The 19,754-nt window shown below is 45.1% G+C and overlaps 8 non-coding genes and 1 pseudogene across 8 annotated transcripts; 4 read left to right on the top strand and 5 right to left on the bottom strand.

Annotated features, from left to right (window-relative positions):
• Positions 1–2,735: 2,735 nt before the first annotated feature.
• trnaw-cca (transfer RNA tryptophan (anticodon CCA)) lies at positions 2,736–2,807 on the bottom strand. The gene has a single exon. It is a non-coding gene; the product is annotated as a tRNA-Trp (tRNA).
• A 628-nt stretch (positions 2,808–3,435) lies between these two features.
• Positions 3,436–3,508, bottom strand: trnav-uac (transfer RNA valine (anticodon UAC)). The gene has a single exon. It is a non-coding gene; the product is annotated as a tRNA-Val (tRNA).
• A 139-nt stretch (positions 3,509–3,647) lies between these two features.
• LOC131703436 (small nucleolar RNA U3) lies at positions 3,648–3,849 on the top strand (annotated as a pseudogene).
• Positions 3,850–5,160: 1,311 nt separating this feature from the next.
• Positions 5,161–5,233, top strand: trnaf-gaa (transfer RNA phenylalanine (anticodon GAA)). Its single transcript has one exon. It is a non-coding gene; the product is annotated as a tRNA-Phe (tRNA).
• Positions 5,234–5,369: 136 nt separating this feature from the next.
• On the bottom strand, positions 5,370–5,443 carry trnan-guu (transfer RNA asparagine (anticodon GUU)). Its single transcript has one exon. It is a non-coding gene; the product is annotated as a tRNA-Asn (tRNA).
• A 6,274-nt stretch (positions 5,444–11,717) lies between these two features.
• On the bottom strand, positions 11,718–11,789 carry trnaw-cca (transfer RNA tryptophan (anticodon CCA)). Its single transcript has one exon. It is a non-coding gene; the product is annotated as a tRNA-Trp (tRNA).
• Positions 11,790–12,431: 642 nt separating this feature from the next.
• On the top strand, positions 12,432–12,505 carry trnai-aau (transfer RNA isoleucine (anticodon AAU)). The gene has a single exon. It is a non-coding gene; the product is annotated as a tRNA-Ile (tRNA).
• A 170-nt stretch (positions 12,506–12,675) lies between these two features.
• trnas-aga (transfer RNA serine (anticodon AGA)) lies at positions 12,676–12,757 on the bottom strand. Its single transcript has one exon. It is a non-coding gene; the product is annotated as a tRNA-Ser (tRNA).
• A 2,152-nt stretch (positions 12,758–14,909) lies between these two features.
• Positions 14,910–15,130, top strand: LOC131703339 (small nucleolar RNA U3). Its single transcript, XR_009309804.1, has one exon. It is a non-coding gene; the product is annotated as a small nucleolar RNA U3 (small nucleolar RNA).
• The last annotated feature ends 4,624 nt before the right edge of the window (positions 15,131–19,754 follow it).

Below are 19,754 nucleotides of genomic sequence, written 5' to 3' on the forward strand. Positions count from 1 at the left end.
CTGTATGGGTGGTTTCATGGTGTAATGGTTAGCACTCTGAATCTAGCGAGCTGAGTTCAAATCTCGGTGCATTTGTGTTTTATTTGTCTTACAAAAACACTTTATACACTGGTTTTGGTTTAACTAACGAATGCTTTAAACTGGTTTAGTGTCTTTCAAAGTAACTATTATTATTATTATTATTATTATTATTATTATTATTATTATTATTATTAGTAGTAGTAGTAGTAGTAGTAGTAGTAGTAGTAGTAGTAGTATTTATTTCTTAGCAGACGCCCTTATCCAGGGCAACTTACAATCGTAAGCAAATACATTTCAAGTGTTGCAATACAAGTAATACAATAAGAGCAAGAAATACAATAACTTTTGTTCAAGTGTGACAAACCATAATTCAATAATACAGCAGATAATAGTGATAGTTACATCAGGATATGATTAAATAGTGATAGTTACATCAGGATATGATTAAATACAAAATACTACAGGTTAAACACTTGACAGATTACAGTATTCTGAAGTACAGGATTAAATGCAGATAAGAGCAAAATAAAGCACATTTAAATGAAGGGTGATAGTGTCCCAGGATACAAACAGAGGAGTTCTACAGGTGCTGTTTGAAGAGGTGAGTCTTAAGGAGGCGCCGGAATGTGGTCAGGGACTGGGCAGTCCTGACATCTGTAGGATACACTACTGATACTGCAGATTCCACCCTCGCCCCGCAGTGGAGGAGCGACCTTCCTACAGATGTCAGGACTGCCCAGTCTCTGACCACCTTCTGGCACCTCCTCAAGACACACCTCTTCAGACAGGACCTGTAAAACTCAGCTCTCCCCTTCTGGACAATATAGCACTCTGCCCTTAATGCACTTTAACTTGCACTTATCTGCTCCCGATTTTACTGTATTTAATCCTGTAGTATCGTATCTTATTTTTTAAAAAAATTAGAGAGTGTGTGTGAGAGAGAGAGAGAGAGAGAGAGAGAGAGAGAGAGAGAGAGAGAGAGAGAGAGAGAGAGAGAGAGAGAGAGAGAGAGAGAGAGAGAGAGAGAGAGAGAGAGAGGCGACCTGGGAAATGTTTGAGCTGATGTTTTTTTTTTTTTTTTTTTTTTTTAGTAACCCAGCTAGCTAGCTAGCACAGGACGGCTAGTCGATTTGCTAGCGGAGCTTAGCATAGTTATACATAGCTGACTAGATCTCAAAAAGTGACTAACGTTACAAATATTGGTGTAGTCGTTTTATAAAAGCAATAAGTCACAGCCAAGGCGTTATTTCAAGCCATTAATAATTATTCCCAAATAACACAAACTCTTCCATTGTTAAAAAAAATATATATAAAAAATCTCCCTTTGTGCTTCTCGGAAGGCATACGATGGAGGGCGCAATGCAGTTTTTCAGCCTGGGGAATATTACAAATTAGGAGACTGTGCTTTAAAATACACATGTAGGGCGGGCGTCTCTGTTACAAAGAATTGTCACACTTTGTATTTATCTCCATAATGCGTTGGGACTAAATACGCAGATACATTAAAACTATTTGGAGAATGCGGGCATCGATCCCACTACTTCTCGCATGCTAAGCGAGCGCTCTACCATTTGAGCTAATTCCCCTTGAGCTATGCCAGCGATTCTCATAGGCTACAACGCAACTTGATATGAGCAATTCAGATTGTCGGCAATGTAGTCTGCCAATTGCAAATTCAAAAAATAAATAAATTAACTAAATAGCAAATATTTTGACGAGAGGTATGTTTTCAATTTCTTCAAAAAGTAGTCTCAGCTCGTTGATTCAGTCGCTTTAAAATCCACCTCTGTGTCCCGATGCAGCAGCGCTGTGTGCTGTGGCTAGAGCTTGTTTGACGAAGCAGACAATGCAAAAATGCCAATACTTGTTATTGCATCACATGGCAGACTGAAGGTATGCTTTAACGGCTTGGCTGTCTCAAGTTAGTTTGTATTGTTCAACAGACAGTCAGTATCTTAAAAACAAATAAGCGAAATACTCCGTGTCTGTCTGTACAAGTTTGAAATTTAAATGCGCCGCCCCTGCATGCTCTGCGACGCTCAGCCAATAGGCAGGGACGTGACGTTGAAAATAATTGTGGGAAATGTTGGATCAGGTATAGAAGCAAAGGTATATTTCAAGGTCTTAAAACGACATTTCCCACAATTCCTTCAACAAGTAGTGACTTCAACAAGTAGTCTGTTTACAACAAAAATACAATCTGTGTTAGGAACGCTATTTTAGTCCGATTTAAAAAAGAAATTAAAATGGTATTGAGTGCTGACAAGAGTTTGGTATCAGCTGTTGATTTCACTGAAACAATCTTTATAGTAAAATGAACACATTTATTCCTCTGGTCGTGTATTGTCTCGCTGACTGCTATCCATCTGGAAGTCACCTAAAGGATAAGGCACTGGCCTCCTAAACCAGGGATTATGGTTTCGTCAGTTTTATTTAAAACAGTGTGTGTGTATTTGTTCTTGGTCTGTGATATATGTGGTCTGTGTTTATAGATATTGGCACGTTGCACCAAGTAGTCGTGGCCAAGTGGTTAAGGTGATGGGCTTGAACTCTGTTGGCGTTGTGTCCCTTTTTATGTCTTCGTTGTTAATTCTTAAATGCCTGTTCAGCTTAAAGGTATCAATTATTACTTGCTGTACATTAAATTTGTCCAAACTAGTATTTGCAAACACATTACAAAATTAAATGGTGTGGAATAGAAACAATGAAGGCTTTGACCTCGACGTGATTTGAACACGCAACCTTCTGATCTGGAGTCAGACGCGCTACCGTTGCGCCACGAATTCCTGCCGTAGTGCATGCTTGTTATGCAATGCTAGAGTGCACAGCAAGCATGCCAAACACATGGTAATGCCGACGCTGATACTATTAAAACACTCGGTATCACCAGGGTCATGGGAAACAGCCGACTCAATATTTGTTCGTAGTCAGCAGGGCTATGAAGTTGTCGGAAGTGTGTTTGATTCTCAGCTTAAAAGTAAAGAAAACATAAAACAATGCGATTTGTTTTTATAATGTTTATTATTTGAAACGTGGGCATAAACACAGTTGTACTGGCTGGGAATCGTCTCGGGTCAATTACTTGGAAAGCAGCTATGCTGACCAATATATCACCAACGAGGGAAAGCTGGCAGTACTGAATGACACAGATGACGGATTTTCTCAGCGCGTCTCCTCTGAATGCGCACTGGCACAAAGGGGCTTTGATCATCTAATGACGTGACAGAATGCAATAATGTATTGGGTTAATTTACCAACAAAAGAAACATAAATAAAAGTGTATGTATTTTTTGTGAATAAACTATCTTGCTTCTACGATGGGACCAGAGACCTTACATCCGCAATCTAATGATCGGCCAAACCCAGAACTACCTTGTCTTGACCAGGGAGTCATATTGTAAAAACAAACTGAAGCGGTTCCACTGGGGATCGAACCCAGGACCTTCTGCGTGTAAAGCAGACGTGATAACCACTACACTATGGAACCTGGTCAGAAAGTGAGTTTTGTGTTTGAAACGCATTGGCAATTATTAACATTACTATGAACAAGTAATATTCTAGAAAGGAAACCGAATCAGACACCATCATGCCGGGAGTAGGGAATTTGTTTTACCCACATATTTGTTAAGACTATACTTTCAGGGATCATTTCTATAGTTTGTTTCTAGTGAAATGCGTTTCTAGTGTCTGGTCTCGCTAACCATAACGAGGAGTTACAGTGTTTTCTTCTGAGCGCGAAGCGGGACTTGAATGCTACTTCACTGTAGCTGTTCTTGATCATTGATGAACATTCCGATCTCTTTTGGGATCGAGCCCCACGTTCGATGTCCTTTTTAAATACAAAATGTAGATGTTTCTTCGAGGCAACAGAGCAATATCTGATTCTGTTCACACTGTATACAGTATTGCAACAAAATTACTTTTTGGTCGTTGTCATATAGCAATTGCTATTGTAAAATGCGTGCATCGTTTATAGTTATAACGATATTGAAATAAATAGTCTTACTTTTGTGGGTTGGCTTCAAACCGTTTCTGTTTTAACACTTGTCATTACATCATTCATGGAGCAACAGTTGGTATGTGCGTAATAAACCCGATCGGGCCTTGATATGACAATCCTAGGCTGTGCTGAAATAAATAATGCGGGTTTCTGCTGTAATGAACGCAGTTTGTCAGGATGGTCGAGTGGTCTAAGGCGCTAAACTTAAGGACTCTGTCTTTCCAAAGAATTCTGTGTTCTGGTCTCCATGTGGAGGTGTCGGTTCAAATCCTCCTCTGACAGTTCAATTTTATTTATTCTTAAAAGGAATAAATGTGTTCATTTTACTATAAAAGATTGTTTCAAGGAAATCAACAGCTGATACCAAACTCTTGTCAGAACGCAATACCATTTTAATTTCCATTTTAATTCAGACTAAAATAGCGTTCCTAACACAGATTGCATTTGGTTGTAAACAGACTACTCGTTGAAGTCAATGAAAAATATTTTGTCCAAACATGCATTTAACTTGTTTTAATATTAAAAATAATATATTAAATTGAATAACATCTCCGTCGGCCACTGGATCGTGGTCTCAGGCTGGGATGCGGACCTTTGAGAACAGTATAAACGATCTATTAGTGGAAGTAGCTTACATCAGAAATGCCCTCGTTTAACATGTTAGGATGATCGACATCGACATTCTCCAACTGCTGTTTACATTTTCTAAAACGTTATGAGTACGAATACAAAGTTGGACACTTTCCTTGTAAGTGGGGGTAAGCACAATTTATTTTCAGATGTAATGTCTTTATTTAAGCTCAATCTAGTCCTGCGTAATGCAAATCACATTACTATATTTTTATATTAGTCAAGGCCTATGTAAAGTGTTCTTAAATTGTTTTAACATTAGCATTGATCAATTTGATGATCCGTTTTCTTTTCTCCCAATACGGTATGCAAAGTATGCAACTTTTCTGCCCACTTTGATCATAGGCAGTTTTATCCCCCCGTTTCGGCTGAAAACCGCATCTGGGAGAAAACTTAAGTGTTTCGAAACGCATTTGTAAAGGCATCGGATTCTATTGTGTTGCCGAGCTGTTGACGTTTCTCATAATACACAGGTTTACTGGGGTGACAAAAAACACAAGTCTTGTCAAGCCGAAATAGCTCAGTTAGGAGAGCGTTAGACTGAAGATCTAAAGGTCCCTGGTTCGATCCCGGGTTTCGGCAAATAGCAAGACTATTTTTGTTTTGTATTATTTTGAACTGAAAAATAGAGCGGTTTTTTTTTTGTTCTGTGTAATTGGAAGAAATAACAACGTATCAGAGTGCCATTTTCTAATGTGATTAAGAAATGCAAAAACATCGTCCCTGGGTGGGCTTGAACCACCAACCTTTCGGTTAACAGCCGAACGCGCTAACCAATTGCGCCACAGAGACCAATCGGCTCCACCGAACCTGAGACCACATCTAAGAAGAAAGCAACACGGCAGAAAAGTCTGTAATCTCAATTAAATGTATGCAACCCAATGCAAGCAAACTTCAAGCCTTTTATATTTATTCCCATGTATGTAGTCTGCCATTTGCAAATTCAATAAATAAATAAATTAATTAAATAGCACAGTTTTCGACAAGAGGTATGTTTTCAGTTTCTTCAAAAAGTAGTCTCAGCTCGTTGATTCAGTCGCTATAAAATCCACCTCTGTTCAGATGCATCAGCGCTGTGTGCTGTGGCTCGAGCTTGTTTGACAAAGCAGGAAATGCAAAAATGCTAAAACCTATTATTCTGGCTGGGGACAGGTAAGTAAGCTGGGCTGAGTTGAGTGGGGGACGGAGGGGGGTCATGCTGGGACGCCAGAATCACCGTCGAGCCCTCTTGAGGTGTCGTGGGCTAGTCGACGAAACACTGAGGATGGAAGGTGCCCACTTGAAAACCCCAGAGATGTACCCTACTTAGCTCAATCCAGACGGTTGTCATGCTGATGCGCTGGGGAGGCCGCACTTTGGTTGATCCCCGGAGCCAGCATCGCAGCCGTTGTGTGTGCTGATGCGCCAGGGAGGCAAAATAAGCTGATCCCTGGAGCCAGCATTACACTTCAGCCATTAACACCAGACAGAAGGATATCTACATCATCATATGGAAGGAAACGTAAATGGATGGAGACACATATGGATCACATTAGTTTACTGTAAAGCTACGTCTTAGTTGGTGCTTATCTTGGCGAGAGCCGAGTTCAAATCAGCATGAAGTTTTAACATCTACTCTCGTGTAATGGAAATCATGAAGATCTGGATACGTCCAGTGACTGCTGTGAATAGTGCAGCTGGCAACAAGGGAAAGACCTTGTGACAGCCTGGAGAGACAGCTGACAGGAGGAAAGAGACCCCATTGGGGCTGGTAAGGGTTAGCTACCCTTGTCGGCAGTATCCAGCTCTGTGTTTACAGGATGCTGGAGACACCCGCCCAAGGCTTCTAAGAAATTAAAGAGTAAAATACCCCTAGAGTCTGCGAGAGCGGGGGCGGAAGATGACTCAACGTTGGACAACACGGTTAACGACTTAGGAACGGAAACGGATATGAGTATGGAGAGTACTTCACAAAAGACTAGTTCAAGATCTGCAGTTAACAAAGACATGTAACTCCAGGTTTGTGTCTGCGGCTGGAGCAAGGCGACAACGGTCAGGGGTTTGAAGATTCATCAAGGGAGAATGAAATGCTTGAGGGAGAAGGGACAAGGGCCTCGCATTGATCAGTACTTCTTACGAAGTCAGTCAAGTCAGTCGAATGAAATCCAGCGACAGGAAGCAAACCACAGTTCGCAGGATATCAGCACCCCTGTCATAGATGTGAGGAGGACTTGCATGGACACAGTTAGTGATGAACCTAATGATCCTTGTGAACCCGGTCAGACAAACCAGCATAAGAGAGAAAAGAACCTCAACGGGCACAAGCCTGGAGTTAAATGGCCAAGAGCTTGTGAGAAAACTGCATGGGACACAGTAAACACAGATCTCTGCGTTGCATTGGAAAGATTAAGTGGAACAGTTGAAAAGAAGCTGGATAAATTTGGGGACATCATCTACGCATATGGAAGTGAGAGGTTTGGAGTTGAAAAAAGGAAGGAAAAAGTACAAACTATTCCTGGAAAGTCTAGACGGCAGCAGGAGATTGAACGCTTAGTTAGAGAAAGGAGACAGCTGAGGAAGCAATGGCGAAGAGCAGAACAAAGTCAGAAGGAGGGACTCAATCTCTTACAAAGGGTCATAAAAGATAAGCTTGCAACATTGCGCAGAGCTGAGCGCCTACGGAAACGCTACAAAAAGAAGGAGCGTGCGAGAGCGAACTTTTATAAAGACCCATTCAAATTTGTAAAGAAGTTATTCACCAGTGAGAAGAATGGCACACTAAAAGCATCTAAGGTTGAGCTGGAGAGATATTTGGAGGAAACACATACAGATTCAAAAAGGCAGGAGCCTATGTCAGTTCCGTCAGACATCCCACCTATCAATCCACCAGAATACCAAATGGAGGACTGTGCACCTAAGTGGAAAGAAATAGAGCAAGCTGTGAAAAAAGCAAGGGCTTCATCATCTCCAGGGCCTAATGGAGTTCCGTACAGAGTGTACAAGAGTGCTTCAGGAGTTCTACGAATTCTGTGGAAATTGATGAAAGTGGCATGGGAAAAACAGGTTGTACCAAGAGCATGGCGCCGAGCAGGTGGAGTCTTTATACCTAAAGAAAAAGATTCTACAAGCATCAGTCAGTTTCGTCCCATTTCCCTATTAAACGTAGAAGGCAAGATTTTCTTCAGCATTATTGCTCAGAGATTGTCAGCTTACCTATTAAAGAACTGCTTCATTGACACTTCAATACAAAAAGCGGGCATTCCAGGTTTCCCAGGTTGCTTAGAACACATCAATGTGATCTGGCAACAAATTCAATCAGCTAAAAAGGAGAGGAAGGAGCTCCATGTGACATTCCTGGATTTGGCTAATGCATATGGTTCAGTGCCACATGAACTACTTTGGGCAGCATTTGATTTTTTCAGTGTACCGATGACAATAACAAATTTAGTGAAAGCCTATTTTGGTGATTTGCAATTCAGTTTTTCAACTTCAGAATTCAGCACTACATGGCAATGCCTAGAGGTTGGAATAATGGCAGGATGCACCATTTCTCCACTGGCTTTTACCATGGCAATGGAAGTAATCATTAGGGCATCAAAATGGGTAGTAGGAGGAGAGCGCTTGGCTTCTGGAATGCGACTACCACCAATTCGAGCATACATGGATGACATGACAACCATGACTACAACAGTAGCCTGCACTAATCGATTATTGGGCAAATTAACCAATAACATTGAATGGGCACGAATGCAATTCAAGCCCACTAAATCAAGGAGCATCTCTATAATTAAAGGCAAAGTAGTAGATAAAACATTCTTCATTAATGGTGAGGCAATACCAACAGTGTCTGAGAAGCCAGTGAAGAGTCTTGGGAGATGGTACGACGGGGATCTAAAGGACACAGTTCGTGTGGGAGAAGTTAGACAACAAGCAGTGGAAGGGTTGAAGAGCATAGACAGCTGCGCTCTACCAGGTAAACTAAAACTCTGGTGCTTTCAGTTTGGTCTACTGCCGAGGTTGCTGTGGCCACTGACTGTGTACGAGGTTTCTTTGACAACAGTAGAGAAGCTGGAAGCTTTAATCAGTTCATACATCAGGAAATGGTTGGGAGTTCCACGCTGCCTCAGCAGAGTGGGACTTTATGGTAAAGGAATACTGCAGCTACCAGTCTCTGCTCTAACCGAGGAGTTTAAGTGCGCCAAGGTCAGACTGGAAATGACATTAGTAGAGTCACGCGATAAATGCGTAAGGGAGGCAGCACCTGTGTTGAAAACTGGAAGAAAGTGGGCGGCAAAGAAAGCTGTGGAAGATGCAAAGGCTGCCCTTCGAATTGGTGATATCATGGGGCAAGTTCAGCATGGAAGAGGGGGTCTTGGTTTCAGTTCAACTCCTCCTACATGGCACAAGGCGGCCCCAGCTCAAAGAAGGAAGCTGGTAGTCAACGAGGTGCAAAAGCAGGAGGAGAGGATGAGGTGTATAAAGGCCATTTCCCAGGCCAAACAGGGAGAATGGATGAGATGGGAGAGTGTGGAACAACGCAAGATTGGCTGGCAAGACCTATGGTCAATGGAACAGAGCAGGATCAGTTTCCTCATCAGGTCAACATATGATGTTCTCCCATCACCACAGAACCTAAACCTCTGGGTAGGAGAGGATCCCTCATGTCCTTTGTGTTCATCACCTGCAACATTAAGGCACATTTTGACAGGATGTAAGGTGGCTCTTAGCCAAGGACGGTTTACTTGGCGCCATGACCAGGTGCTGCGATGTTTGTCCTTAGCATTGGAAGACAAGCGTAACATGACCAATAAGTTGCCACCTGTTCCATCAAAACATTACACACAAATGACAACATTCCTCCGCCCAGGAGAGCAACCACCAAGAAAAGGTGTTAAAACCAATCCTCGCCCAGGACAACTGGAAGCTGCTAGAGACTGGAATATGCTGGCAGATGTTGGTCAACGGCTTATTTTTCCACCTGAGATTGCCACCACTAACCTTCGACCAGATATTGTCTTGTGGTCTGGATCAGCACGCCTTGTTCACCTGGTAGAGTTAACAGTGCCATGGGAGGACGCTGTAGATGAGGCGTATGAGAGGAAGAAACTGCGGTATGCTCAACTAGCCACTGAAGCGGAACAGCGAGGATGGAGAGTTCGGGTTTACCCAGTGGAAGTGGGTTGTCGAGGATTTGTGGCACACTCTACAACCCGGTTTCTCAGAGACGTCGGATTCAGTGGCCAAGAGTTGCGTCGCACAGTGAAGAACTTATCTGAAGCAGCAGAGAGGAGCAGCAACTGGCTGTGGTTGAGACGGAAAGATTCTGGCTGGGGACAGGTAAGTAAGCTGGGCTGAGTTGAGTGGGGGACGGAGGGGGGTGATGCTGGGACGCCAGAATCACCGTCGAGCTCTCTTGAGGTGTCGTGGGCTAGTCGACGAAACACTGAGGATGGAAGGTGCCCACTTGAAAACCCCAGAGATGTACCCTACTTAGCTCAATCCAGACAGTTGTCATGCTGATGCGCTGGGGAGGCCGCACTTTGGTTGATCCCCGGAGCCAGCATCGCAGCCGTTGTGTGTGCTGATGCGCCAGGGAGGCAAAATAAGCTGATCCCTGGAGCCAGCATTACACTTCAGCCATTAACACCAGACAGAAGGATATCTACATCATCATATGGAAGGAAACGTAAATGGATGGAGACACATATGGATCACATTAGTTTACTGTAAAGCTACGTCTTAGTTGGTGCTTATCTTGGCGAGAGCCGAGTTCAAATCAGCATGAAGTTTTAACATCTACTCTCGTGTAATTGAAATCTTGCATCACATGACAGACTTAAGGTATACTTCAACGTCTTGGCTGTCTCAAGTTAGTTGGTATTGTTAATGTAACACCTCGTTGTTGCCCAGTCATTGTATCATATTAATGAAGTAGAGCTTGCCACTTCTCAGCACCGAGCTGACAATGAGTGTTGTTTTCGGGCACCTGCTGGCTGCTAGTGATGACCACTCCAATCTTCATTCGGGGGGTTGTTGAAGGAAGGGGACACATTTTGAGTGTGCATCTCATACTGGTTTAAATCAATAAGCAAATTTCAAATTGATCATTGATAATGTTGAAACTATTTAAGAACTCTTTCAATAGGACTTGACTAATATAAAAAATATAGTAATGTGATTTGCACTACGCAGGACTTGATTGAGCTTAAATAAAGACATTACATCTGAAAATAACTTGTGCTTACCCCCACTTACAAGGAAAGGGTCAAACTTTGTATTCGTTCTCATAACGTGTTAGAAAATGTAAACAACAATTGGAGAATGCTGAAGTCGATCATCCTAGCATGTTAAACGAGAGCATTTCTCATGTAAGCTACTTCCAGTCATAGATCGTTTATACTGTTCTCAATGGTCCGTATCCCAGCCTGAGACCACGATCCAGTGGCCGACGGAGATGTTTTTCAAAGTAATATGTTATTTGGAATATTAAAACAATCAAGTTAATTACATGTTTGGACACACAGTATTTTCCAGTGACTTCAACAAGTAGTCTGTTTACAACAAAAATACAATCTGTGTTAGGAACGCTATTTTAGTCCGATTTAAAAAAGAAATTAAAATGGTATTGAGTGCTGACAAGAGTTTGGTATCAGCTGTTGATTTCATTGAAACAATCTTTATAGTAAAATGAACACATTTATTCCTCTGGTCGTGTATTGTCTCGCTGACTGCTATCCACCTGGAAGTCACCTAAAGGATAAGGCACTGGCCTCCTAAACCAGGGATTATGGTTTCGTCAGTTTTATTTAAAACAGTGTGTGTGTATTTGTTCTTGGTCTGTGATATATGTGGTCTGTGTTTATAGATCTTGGCACGTTGCACCAAGTAGTCGTGGCCAAGTGGTTAAGGTGATGGGCTTGAACTCTGTTGGCGTTGTGTCCCTTTTTATGTCTTCGTTGTTAATTCTTAAATGCCTGTTCAGCTTAAAGGTATCAATTATTACTTGCTGTACATTAAATTCTTCCAAACTAGTATTTGCAAACACATTACAAAATTAAATGGTGTGGAATAGAAACAAAGAAGGCTTTGACCTCGACGTGATTCGAACACGCAACCTTCTGATCTGGAATCAGACGCGCTACCGTTGCGCCACGAATTCCTGCCGTAGTGCATGCTTGTTATGCAATGCTAGAGTGCACAGCAAGCATGCCAAACACATGGTAATGCCGACGCTGATACTATTAAAACACTCGGTATCACCAGGGTCATGGGAAACAGCCGACTCAATATTTGTTCGTAGTCAGCAGGGCTATGAAGTTGTCGGAAGTGTGTTTGATTCTCAGCTTAAAAGTAAAGAAAACATAAAACAATGCGATTTGCTTTTATAATGTTTATTATTTGAAACGTGGGCATAAACACAGTTGTACTGGCTGGGAATCGTCTCGGGTCAATTACTTGGAAAGCAGCTATGCTGACCAATATATCACCAACGAGGGAAAGCTGGCAGTACTGAGAGACACAGATGACGGATTTTCTCAGCGCGTCTCCTCTGAATGCGCACAGGCACAAAGGGGCTTTGATCATCTAATGACATGAAATACATGAAAGTCACCGCAAGCCTGCACCTCACCACATCCTTCACACTGTTAAACTGCCTCATTATGAGCAGGCCTCTAATTATGCCTTTCCAATACTTTGAATGTGTTATTGTTCAGTTTAACATGAGAACATCTTGGTAGAACAATCATAATGTCCGCAGGACTTATTTTCCTCGGGTTCTAGTATCAAGTTTTGAGTGTGTGGCCGGTTAGCTCAGTTGGTTAGAGCGTGGTGCTAATAACGCCAAGGTCGCGGGTTCGATCCCCGTACGGGCCACGGCTTTTCTTCTTTAAAGAAACCACAGCATTTGTAATGGTGCCAAAATGAACATTCTTTAACAAAATGAACCGAAGCGATATGAAGTACAACCAGTAATATTTCAGACTTCCTGAGCTTTAAACATGTATTAACAATGAACACATACAATTAATTAAAAACAAAGCTTACGTAGTCGGCAGGATTCGAACCTGCGCGGGGAAACCCCAATGGATTTCTAGTCCATCGCCTTAACCACTCGGCCACGACTACATGCTCGCACGAGTATTTGTGAAAATATCCAAAAGAAGTAAACGAAACCCGTAGTAATGCTGTAGATGGCAGTATAGGCTAACTAATGAACCGAAGTCAAATGTCTTTGTTGAAACTGTCAGATTTGTACAAGGCAAGCACACGTGGGAAATGTAAATACAATATAATTTTTGTTAACGTTCATAATAATGAATACATCTTTATTTCAAAATACGTAGCTATTTAACTGATCTTTTCAAGAAACACCCCCATCCACAAAAACAAAGTAGTTATTTAATTGAACTGAAAAATTGACTTGCTTCATGTCTGTTGCCAGAGCACTCGAGCACGTTCTGGCTAGCGTGAGCGGACTTAGCAGATAACAAGATCTACAAAATATTTCATGCTAATAAAACATACCATAATTATGTTCGTTTTTATTATACATGGCAACTTACAGAGACTAGGGTGTGTGAACTATGCATCAGCTGTAGAGTCACTTACATTTACATCTCACCCGAAAAACGGAGCACAAGGAGGTTAAGTGACTTGCTCAGGGTCACACAATGAGTCAGTGGCTGAGGTGGGATTTGTACCGAGGGACCTCCTGGTTAAAAGCCCTTTATCTTTAACCACTGGACCACACAGCCTCCTATAACAAAATCACACCCCAGATGGGACTCGAAACCACAATCCATGGCTTAGAAAGCCAGTGCCTTATCCATTAGGCCACAAGGCTGACACGAAAAGCACATTTGGTAGTAATAAAGAAAGTGGGAACAATAGTATCGTGGTTTAATACATCATATCCAAGCCATCGTTGGTGGTCAAACACAGCAGAGTGTTACACTGGGAAAGGGCCGTACTTGTCAGTACGTATTTGACATTCATGTGGGAAGATTCAAGATTGTGAAGAAGTTTAAGTATGTTGCGTATTTGCGCATTGGAAACCTTACATAATTAGGTTTTTGATTAATGCCACTTTCTTACGGACAGTAATCAAGGTGACGATACAAGACCAGAGCCAATAAAGCAGTTATTTTCCTGTCCTTTCATTACCATATTCTAGTGTGCTTGTTCAGAATATGCGTGAATCGTGAAAACGTCTTGCGAATATCTGAACAAAGCCAGCATTCACTTTATTGATCACCATGTGGATTAACCGCAATTGGAACACAGATGATTGTGTTAAAGATGTTAATAGACTTTTAATGTACACATTTTAGAGCTAAACGTTTGTTGAGACAGTTCAAGCGCTGTAGCAGTGTTTAACTATTTCCTGGATGTTTGCCTTTTGGTCTTACTCTGGAAAAAGTAATAATAATAATAAAAAGTAGGCAAAACCATTTTTTGAGAAACCGCATTTGGGAGAAAAACTAACAGTTTGGAAACACATTTGCAAAGGCATTGGATTCTATTGTGGTGTTTCCGAACTGTTGAACGTTTCTCATTACATGCAGGTTTACTGGCTTGACAAAAAGGCGATTGACGAAAAGAATGCTGTCTCGATAGCAAAATCGCGTCAAGCTGAAATAGCTCAGTTGGGAGAGCGTTAGACTGTAACGATCCCTGCTTCGATCCCGGGTTTTTGCAAACAGCACGACTAGGGCTATTTTTTCTTAATGAATTTTTTTAATTAAAAAAACAGCACATTTTTTCTTCAGTGTAATTGGAGGAAATAAAAACGTATTATAGTGCCATTTTCTAATGCGATGAAGAAATGCAAAAAGCATCATCTCTGCGTGGGCTTGAAACACCAAAATTTCGATTAACAGCCCAACGTGCTAACCGAATATGGTGTTTTATTACATAACACCTTGGGAGTCTCAACAGAACAGTGTGTATGCATAGAGCTAAAAGGGAAACCAAATATATACGATTCAAATGGGAATCGTATTCAGATTTTAAGCACAAATCTGATAGACTTCACAGTGCAAAGGAGGAAGGCAGACAATGCAAATGAGGCAACTGGCTCCTACTTTTTAAATGATACGAGAAACTTGAACCCAATTTAGCTTTTAACCTCCTGCAGTTTGGAATGAGTTTGAAATGTTGTTGTAACACCTCACTGGGCAACAGCAATTGCATTATATGAAAGCTCCTGTTTATTTGTTAGCGGCACAGCTACCGGTGCCACTCAGAGTTGGAGGGAGACGGTCGGCCACTTGCCCATAAAACAATACTTTCCGGGATCATTTCTATAGTGATTTGCCAGCGAAATGCGTTTATAAAGTGTTTGGACTCGCTATCCACGAGGAAGAGTGAGAGTGTTCGTTTTTGAGCGTGAAGGAGACAGCGAGTGTTTTTTTTTTTTTTGGCCAACTGCTCCCTGTTATTGATGACCGCTCCAGTGTTCCTTAGGGGGCTGGAGGAAGCAGACACGTTCTGAGTGGGTATCTTACCAAAAGGTACGCAAGATGAACGATAGGTTGCGGATGCAACCCCGGTTCCCTGAAAGAGAAAATAACCATCAAGGTATTGGACATTGCCGTCAGGCAGTAGGGATTGGCTGAGCTTTATGTCAAAGCTGCCGATTGGCCTCCGCGCAAGCTGCCGTGTAAGCCCGCCCCCCTGGGAGCTTACTATACGCAGCGCACGGAGAGTCACTTCCTCTTTTGCCCTTCAGGCCGTGAAGGCCTCCAGAGCGACCACGCGGCTTGAGGGAACCAGGGTTGCATCCGCAACCTATCGTTCCCTTTCAAGTCGAAAATAACCATCAAGGTATGGGAACAGTGTACCCAAGCCGTCGCGAGGGAGGATTCTCGGCAGTAGGACAGCCTTACGTCATAACGCAACTGCGTAGGCAGTACATCTACAAATATGCGGAGCTGCGCCTCAGCGTCTATGCTCGCAATGACACCTGTCCCAAGGTGGAATAGTCACACCATATTGTCAACCACTTTAGACGTCCGCAACCTGAGGCGTCATAGAGTGCAACACAGATGCTCCAAATGACGGAGCAGAGGATTCCAGTACATTTAACCGGTAGAACCTCGTAAATGTATGCGGTGTAACCCAACTGGTTGCAGCGCAAATGTCAGACATCGGCACCCCTCTAAAGAGGGCCCAGGATGTTGCCATACCCCTAGTGGAATGTGCCTTCAACTGCCCTGGTGGCAGAAGGCCCATAGAATCATATGCTAACTGAATAGCATCCACTATCCAATGAGAAAGGCGTTGCTTAGACAACGGCTGACCCAAAGTTTTAGAACCATGGCATATGAACAGCTGTTCTGTTTGCCTCACAGTCTTTGTGCGATCAATATAACACCTCAATGCCCGCACAGGGCAGAGCATGTGTAACCGCTCTTCCTCTGGGGAAGGAAAAGGAGGAGGATGGAACGCCATCAATTCGACTGGTTGGTTCATGTGAAACGGGGATATGACCTTAGGTAAAAAGGCCGGATTTGGACGCATGGAGACCTTAGAACCGTCTCCTGCGAAACGAGTACATGATGGATGCACCGAAAGTGCATGTAACTCGCCCACACGTTTTGCTGATACCACTGACAGCAAAAACGCAGTCTTAATAGACATGAACTTCATATCCACACTGTGGAGAGGCTCGAACGGTGCCTTGGTAAGGGCTTCTAGCACCACATCAAGGCTCCATGACGGTAAACTGGTCGACCTTGGAGGCCGCAAGCGTCTTGCGCCCTTTAGGAACTGAGATGCCAGGAAATGGCAACCAGGTGATAACCCGTCAATGCGTACATGGCAAGCAGAAATAGCAGCCAAATACACTTTAAGTGTAGAGGGAGACTTACCCTCATCTAACAGCTTCTGCAGAAACTGTAATATCACTGCCATAGGGCAGGAGACCGGGTCATGGCCCTCAGCCAGACACCAACTCTGAAACAATTGCCACTTATACGCATATTGCGACCGAGTAGAGGGTGCTCTCGCACTCTGAATGGTGGATATAACCGCCGTCGAAAGCCCTAAGGCTGACAGACGCTCCCGCTCAGGGGCCAAGCCCATAGCTGCATGAGCTTGGGTTTCGGGTGCCATAGCCCTCCGTGGGCTTGGGACAACAGGTCCGCTCGCAGAGGGAGCTCCCTCGGGCGACCGTGCAACAACTGCACTAGAATCGGGAACCATATCCTCCGAGGCCACCGAGGAGCGATCAGGATCACTGTCGCTTGCTCTACCCTGACCTTCTCCAAGAAGGCGGGGAGCATCGAAATCGGTGGAAATGCGTACAGGAGCCATGGCGGCCATTCGTGAGCCAGTGCATCGACTCCTAGGGGGCTGTCGAGGTGCTTCACCGAGAACCATAGGGGGCAGTGCGTGGTCTCTCGCGAAGCGAAGAGATCGACTTGCGCTGTGCCGAACCAGTCCCAAATGCGCTCTACCACCCGAGGGTGAATACGCCATTCGCCTGCAAGAGGACCTCCTCTGGACAGGAGATCCGCTGCGTAATTGACTCTGCCCGGTAGGTGAAACGCCCGCAAAGAGGCTAAACGCGGTTGAGCCCAAAGCAACAGCCGTGTTACCAACCGGTGAAGACCGGGGGACCGCAAGCCGCCCTGGCGGTTGATATACGCCACTACCGTGGTGTTGTCTGACCGCACTAACACGTGCTTGCCTAGAAGCACTGGCAAGAAGTGCCGCAGGGCAAGGTCCACTGCTCTGAGTTCCAGAGCATTGATGTGGGCCGACCTCCAGGGTCCTGACCACACTCCGCGAGTCCCCGACCCGTTCCAGACTGCTCCCCAACCTTGGTTGGAAGTGTCGGTCGTAATAACCTCCCTTCGGAAGATGGGACCCAAGCGTACGCCCTGGCGGATGTTCGACGGAACTTTCCACCAGCGCAGTGCTTCCCAGCAGGTTCGGGATACCCTCAACCTGCGGTGTTTGTCTCTCCGCGGATGCAACGCGAAGGCATTGAACCAGGCCTGCAGAGGTCTCTGGTGTAGTAAGCCCAAAGGAAGGGCTTGCGAGGCGGCAGCCATAAACCCCAGCATGCGCTGACACAGCTCCATGTTGACTGTTTCTCTCAACCTGAATAGGGAGAGACACCGCTCCAGTGAGGCAACTCTTTGTGTTGACAGGGTCGCTTCCATGGAAACAGAGTCCAGATACAGACCCAAGAATTCGGTCTGTTGGCTCGGCACGAGGCGGCTCTTTTCTGAATTGATCTTCAGACCTAGCCGCTGAAGATGGTCTGTAACCATCACTGTGTGCTGTGCCAACTGCTCCTTTGACTGCGCGCAGATGAGCCTGTCGTCCAGATAGTTCAGCAGTCGGATGCCTTGAGCCCGCAAGGGGGCTAAAATGGCGTCCATACACTTCGAAAATGTTCGAGGAGCTAGAGACAGGCCGAATGGCAGGACACAAAACTCGTAGACCCTGCTCTGAAATGCGAAACGTAGGTACTTCCTGTGACCCAGACAGATGGGAACGTGAAAGTATGCATCTGTGAGGTCTACGGTGGTAAACCAGTCGCCCTGCCGGACAGACTGGACAATGTGCCTGTGCGTAAGCATCTTGAACGACAACACCCGTAGGTATTTGTTCAGTAGTCGCAGATCTAAAATAGGGCGGAGCCCGCCGTCCTTTTTTTGGCACTAGGAAGTACTTGGAGTAGAACCCCTGGTCGGTCAGAGCAGGGTCTACTAGTTGAATGGCACGCTTCTTGAGCAATGCCTGTATTTCTGCATTTAGAGCTGAGGACTGAACCGAGTCCTTCACTGCAGTTACCACCACTCCCCTGAAGGGGGGGGGTTTAACCGGAATTGAAGTGTGTACCCGGTGAGTATAGTCTTGCGCACCCAGATGTCGTTGGTGCATTGTTGCCAGAACAGAAGCTGTGGAACAGTGTAGGGGTGGGTTAATGGCTGCCGGGGTTTCTCACGAGGGGCCTGGCCAGAGCCACGAGGACGCGGTCTGCTACCTTCTCTAGGGCGCCACCCTCCGCGCTGCGGTCTTGCAAACGCGGGTTGGCTGCGTGCTGAAACCCCCAAAGGGGCGTTTTTACTGCCCTGTGGGTGCGCTTGCTGCTGCGGCGGTGCCCTGCGCCATTGGGGCTTCTGTGGCCGCCTTGGCTGGAAGGGCTTGCTTGGCCACATCTTTGCCAGCTGCTGCGACGCCTCACGCACCTTGACGGAGCGTTGCAGCATCTCCTCCACTGCTGGGCCAAACGTGTGCCCCGGGGATATAGGAGCATCTAGCAATGGGGCCTTATCAGGCTCCTGTACCCTGCCCTGCGAGAGTCAGAGCTGCCTCCTTGCCACCACAAGGGAAGCAATGCTCCTGCCCTGTGCTCGCGCATTCAGCTGAGCCAGCTTAACCAAAAGCTGCGCAACCTCACCCAGCTCGGTCCTAAGTCCAGCAGATGGGGACTCAGGCAGATCGCGAATCAGCGCCGCCTGGTAGACTGTCAGGAGGCTGGCCACGTTAGACAGCCTAACTTCCTCTGTAGCCGCGGCATAACCCTTTTTCAGGTGGGCCTCCGTAGTCCTACACTGCCTGTTAGGGCAGGAAGGATCCTTAGCCAGCCCCGATAATGTCGGCGCCTTTACTAGCGCGGCGAACGCGGCGCCCACTGGCGGAAAAGATGCTAACCCAGCTTCGCTCTCCCCGTGCATGGTGAAAGCCCGAAGCCTTGTGAGAAGTTGCAGGGGCAGAGGCCAGGGCTCCCCAGGTGGACTGCACCTCCTTAATAAAATCCGGGAATATCCTGGACTGAAGGGGCGGTGCTGATGGCAACTCAAATAGAGAGCGTCGTGTTGGCTCTAACGCAGGCCAGTCCACGCCTAAGTGATGGGCTGCCCTCTCCACCACTGACCAGATAGGGTCATTAGTATCCAGCACTTCAGGGTCGTCCTGCCCAGAGTGCTGGGATGCCACCTCAGGCTCTGTGTCTTCAAAGAGCGGGTCTGCGTCAGATGCGTCCCTTGAGACAGCATCAGCGTCCCACTCTACTTCCTGGGGTTGGCTGTAAGTCACTGGTGGAGGAACCGTCGGCTGACTAGCGATGGGTCCGGTTACTAGCTCTGGGGCCCGAGGCGCCACA

Source organism: Acipenser ruthenus, chromosome 32, assembly GCF_902713425.1.
Source record: "Acipenser ruthenus chromosome 32, fAciRut3.2 maternal haplotype, whole genome shotgun sequence".
Classification (NCBI taxonomy): domain Eukaryota; kingdom Metazoa; phylum Chordata; class Actinopteri; order Acipenseriformes; family Acipenseridae; genus Acipenser; species Acipenser ruthenus.